The following is a 5099-nucleotide window of genomic DNA, read 5'->3' as shown; positions in this document are numbered from 1 at the left end:
CTCAGTAGAGCCTCAGTGGGTACTACAGAGAGATAAATAAATCATAAAAGAAAAGGAGGAGGAGGAGGAGGAGGAGGAGGAAGGCAAGCTAATCCTCCTGTGGCTTTGGAATGTGAGCAGGAGACCTCTTCTCCTCCATAGGCAGTGAAGGCAAAGGCTCATCCCTCTAGAGCCCTCATCGACATAAACAGATTTTCATTGAAAAGAAAAAAATGGGATGTCTAGAATCCTTGCTATGGAGTGAAGTCAGCTACTGCCTCAAGACAAGACCCATGGATCGACTATATGAACTACAATCACATTCTAGGACCAGAAAAAAGAGAATTGGGGCATGTACTCGCCTCCCCCACCCAAACCTCTGATGACTGCCCTTTCAGCCACGACTCCTTATAATTATACAAGATCCCAAATCCTCTCTTCAAAAGGGAATCCTGCTGACATCCTGTGCCTCCAGGAAAGCGTCCACTCAGATCTAAGGTCTAACCATCCTTAAGTTGATTTAGCGTCCCCTTTCCCCAATGTACAAACACCCAAATGAGTAACAGTCAATAGCCTGATTGTCCGTTCTGTCTGTTCATTATAGAAGCTTCAAAATCCTGTCCCCAGGGCTTTCCTCGCTGCTCTTATGAACATGTGCCAGCTAGCTCTTCCAACTCTATCAAACGCAGATTCTGTTTCATCTGATCAAGCCCTACACATCCCCACACTAGACTTTCTCCTCAGTCATCGGGCAGCCTCCAATGGGGCTCTAATCACACCCTCAAACATTGTCCATCACTGGGGGGTGGGGGTGGGGGATGGCTGTCTTAGAAAGAAAAGATTGCTCTGTCTGAAGCTCTCAAGAGCCAGGGGTGCACAAGGCCACATATGCAGTTCCCATGGATGTCCAACCCAGGTGTCTCTCAAATGTGCCTGGAGCCAAGTGGGCCTCCCTGTCATCCCAGAATGAGGCATAATTTCCTTTAGCTATTAGACACTAAGAGGCCCTCTGGTATCAGAAGGAGCCCTTCCCTGCTGGCTAAGTATCTTGGTCTCCTCTTGTCCCTCAGCAGGACATCAACGCATCTCAGGAGTAACCATCCGACCCCATTGTCCTCCACAACCTTCAAATTCCCATTTTGCCACATTTCGAGGTGTTCCCTGGTCTACCCCATGGTAAAACCTCCAACAATTTGCTCTCCTGCACTGCAGACAATATCCCCCAATCAGGGCAGTGTCGTCTTGTTGTCTTCTGCCACTGAATGGTTACTTTGTTGCCCCTTTCTCCACACCCCCCACACTCCTACCCCCCACCCTCCACCCCCCACCCCACCCTCCCTACCCTCACCCCGCTGCCCTTCTGGATACTAATGGGAATCCTCTGAGAAGCGGGGATCAGATGCAAGTAGAGACGTGGCAATGCTTGGGAAGACACGGGGCTGGTAGCCACAGGCATGGGAGCCTCTGGTGAGATGGACCCCTGTGAGGAGCTGGTGGGGAAACTTCAGCCTTGTCACTCCTAAATTGTCTTGGAGGACTAATCCCTAGAAAGATCCAGATCTTGGGATCTGTCAGCATCCTTTCACTGGAGAGCAGCTGAGACAGGAAGAATACAAAAGCTGAGGCATGGCCAGGTCAGCTATAGTCTGGCATAGCTGGAGCACAAGCCTTAGCCTCTTGCTCATGACGACCAATGCGGCTGTCACACAGACACCATGACCCAGACGATGTTCTCTTTCAGGAGAGCGTGCACACACACACACACACACAGAGAGAGAGAGAGAGAGAGAGAGAGAGAGAAAGAGAGAGAGAGAGAGAGAGAGAGAGGCAAATACCACACATAAGACCCTCATGCATACTTACACCTCTGGCTCTAGTCCCTCCCTACCCTCTCAAAAGACCTCCAGCACAGAGCGCAGTGCACGGCAATAGCTGGCACTGCCCATGAAAGGCTGGTACTGATGCTGCATTGCTAATAGTCAGGTCAGAGCTCCAGGTCCTAGGGACTGCAAGTGGTAAGTAATGCAGGCTGGTATCTCTCAGGCTTGGGATCTGTAGGGACAGTTTTCAGGTCCCAAGAGGTCACCTTAATGGTATTTTCCTATTCCTTAGAAGAAGAGACACTGATCCTCAATCACTGCTTAGGCACAAGGACCCAAGACACTGTGGAAGGTACCTTGAGCCAACTTCTCAGGTGTGAGACATCAAAAGAAAGAGATGACAAAACTTCAGTGGGCAGAGGCGGGAGGAACCTAAAGACAAAGACCTCCAGCGGTGTGGGCTTACCAAAAGTAGTTCCTCCCTGGACAGGAGTGGGTAGGGGGAGAACACAGAATGGGACTGGAAGTCAGGGGCTAGATCAGAGATTTACTCAGCTGTATGAGAAGCAAGCCGTATCACCCCACTACCCTGCACCCTTGAGAACTGACCCCAAATTGAGCCCCTTCCCCATCCCTGCCTGAACTTCTCAGAACCAGTCCTACTCCAGGCTACAAAGTGGAGACCCTAGCCATAGCCTATGCACCCTGCCAGGGATGTGAGCAGACCCCACTCAAAGCCGCCCTCTGTGATTCTTGGAGGAAAGTGTTATATACCGACGCCAGGTCTCCTACATCTATGCCTGGTCCTCTTGCCTCTTCAAGACCCTATCAACTTCCAAGAGTCTCCGTAACAATTCAGGGCCCGCTGAACCCCAAAGACATACGTTCTTTGTATCCCTTCACTGCACTTTGAAGTTCAACCCCACATCCCGCCTAACTTCAGTCAGAATACTCAGAGGTGGGGGAGCCCTAACCCACCAGAATAGGAAGGAGTAGCTCCTACTGGGGGGGGGGGGGGCTCTTTCCTTTAGGTAGAGGAGGAGGAAACTTGAGCAAAGGTCTAGGAGACCTAGGAGCCTAGAGGCTTGCAAGGAAAAATTTTTTAAAAGTCACCAGGCACTACAGCACGGAGATGGTCCAGCTCCAACCCTGCTGCGTGTCCTGGCCACTCCCTCCCTTCTCCTTCCTTTCCTCCCCTCCCCCAGCTCATTCCCCTGCCCCTTCTTAGTCTTTCCAGCAGCCCCACCCGCTGACCCCGCCCATCTGCAGGGCCGCAGCGCCCCCCAGCGGTCGAGTTTTCCAGGCATCCGCCCGCCCGGGACAGAGTTAAAGTGGGAGGCCCCTGGCTTGGTCCCCTCCCGTTCAGTCCCGGGCCGCGCCTGGGTCCCCTCCCTGCTACCCACTCGGCGCCCGCACCTCGGGCCGTCAGGACCCGGGCTGTCCTCGGGAAGTACTCAGGCATCTTCTCCAAGCCAGGTAAGCTTCTTCGCATGTTGTCCAACTGGGACACGCGGGAAAAGGGGGAACAGGATTCAGCGGCTGCACCTCAGGGGTCTAAGGTGAGCACAGTTCTACCCAAACCGACGGTCCTGCCCCAGGTTCTAGTCTCCAGGTGGCCCCTAGGCCTCTGCCCGGCAGAGCCTGGTTGGAGTGCAAGCTTCTTACTCTGGACTCCACAGCTTTCTGCTGATCACTGTCACTGATGGACCAGATCCCCGCTCCTTCCCCAGTCCTCAGAGGGTCTGGCATCTGGTCAGACCCATGGCCATTGCTAGCAGGTCTGAATTGTCGTCCAAGGGTTAAGGAACCTAAATTGCCTCAATGGGAAGATAACGCTGTGACTTGAACCTGGACACGGTCCGTTGTTAGCCTCTCTGTAGGCCCTAGGGAAGGACAGTCTTCATGAGGAAGGAAGATAAACACTTGAACTAGTTCCTCAGATGGACTTCAAGGGTACTCTGTGGGCAGCAGAAAAGGGAGTCGCAGGTCCCAGCGGTGGGCTAGCCAGGTGTTCTCAAGGAGACACCTCTCCATCTTGAGGTACTCCCACTGTGTTTAAGGAGAGACCAGACAGGAATCATAAAGATGACGGTGGACCCAGGTTTAATAAAGTCTGTCACTCTCGGCTCTATCCTAGCCCTGGGACTCCCTTGGGCACTCCCAGAGCAGAGTGGGCAACCTCAGAGACACCTCTCCTATAGACAGCAACACAGCCCCTCATGAAGCCTGGGTATTCTGGGGGTATCCCCATGCTCACCTGAGGACATGGAGCCAAATGCCATAGAGGGACAAGTTACCTACGAGGGACATTTAAGGTCCAGATTAAGTTGCTGGTTTGTTTGTTTGTTTTTGTTTTTCCAATCAAATAGTTCTGGCTTTTGAGGCTAACACACACATAGCAAAGGAAAAAAAGAAAAAGGGCATTTGCAGCTTCATCTGGCAAAAACTGAAGGTTACACAGGCGTCTGGGATCCCTTAGCGGGAAAAGGTAAGGCCAGAGACTGGGCTTGGACCTAGGGTCCCAGGGAGCAGGTGATACCAATTGGGAGGGGTTGAACATAGGGGTTTGAGCATCCATGCTGAAAGCTGTGCTTCAGTCTTGGGGACAGTGTATCTTCCAGTGAAATGGTGTTGGGGAGCCAGCACAGACCTTGGAAGTAGTCAAGACTTCCGCCACTTGGGCAGCTTGTGTGCTGGAGGGTGGGTTTCTTCCTGTCCAGCAGTGATTTGCCAGCAAATCCAGTCAGCTCTTCTTTGGAGAGGCCTCTTGGCAGGGCATGGGAAGCTACGGGCATCGGGGGCTCTCTGATATGACTCTCAGAATCCAGCCAGCCTCACTGTGTCTCTTTTACCCACTCATGAAATCTGAGAGTCTTGAACCTCCACAAATAGTCAGGGATTGTGGGGTACTACACATGAGCAAACCTAGGAACCCAGCCTCTGCCCTCAGTACTGGCTGGTCCAAACTATGGGCAGCATCTCCAAGAGTGCCCACTGGAGATCCATGACACAGATGCCAGATAGACAGGGGTAGCTTCCTAGTCCATGCAGCAGGGAAATGGCACAAGGAGTGGGGAGTCCTGTTCTGAGGGGCCCAGGTTCCACTCATTGCCTGTTACCCACCAGAGAAGCTGGGCAGAACGCATGCCATCTGCTCTCTGGCTCTCTGCTGATCTGCCCATTGTGGTGTGCAATGCTTGAGGTTTGTTCTGCTTGGCTATGTGGTGAGACCCTGGAGAGGAGGGAAAGGTATATATATATATATATATATATATATATATATATATATATATATATATA

At 52.2% G+C, this 5099-nt stretch overlaps 1 protein-coding gene across 2 annotated transcripts in view; it reads left to right on the top strand.

The window, feature by feature from the left end:
- The first annotated feature begins 3121 nt into the window (after positions 1-3121).
- The window catches only part of Col6a2 (collagen type VI alpha 2 chain), a 27869-nt gene continuing 25891 nt past the window's right edge, over positions 3122-5099 (top strand). The window contains exon 1 of one of the 2 annotated variants that reach the window (XM_021204839.1): positions 3122-3275. The gene's annotated coding sequence lies outside the window, so the exon portion shown is untranslated. The remainder of the gene's footprint in view (positions 3276-5099) is intronic. The other variant, XM_021204840.2, reaches the window with a different exon arrangement.

Source organism: Mus pahari, chromosome 9 (genome assembly GCF_900095145.1).
Source record: "Mus pahari chromosome 9, PAHARI_EIJ_v1.1, whole genome shotgun sequence".
Classification (NCBI taxonomy): Eukaryota; Metazoa; Chordata; class Mammalia; order Rodentia; family Muridae; genus Mus; species Mus pahari.
Note: the sequence above shows the minus strand (reverse complement) of the source record. Positions and strands in the feature narration are given on the sequence as shown.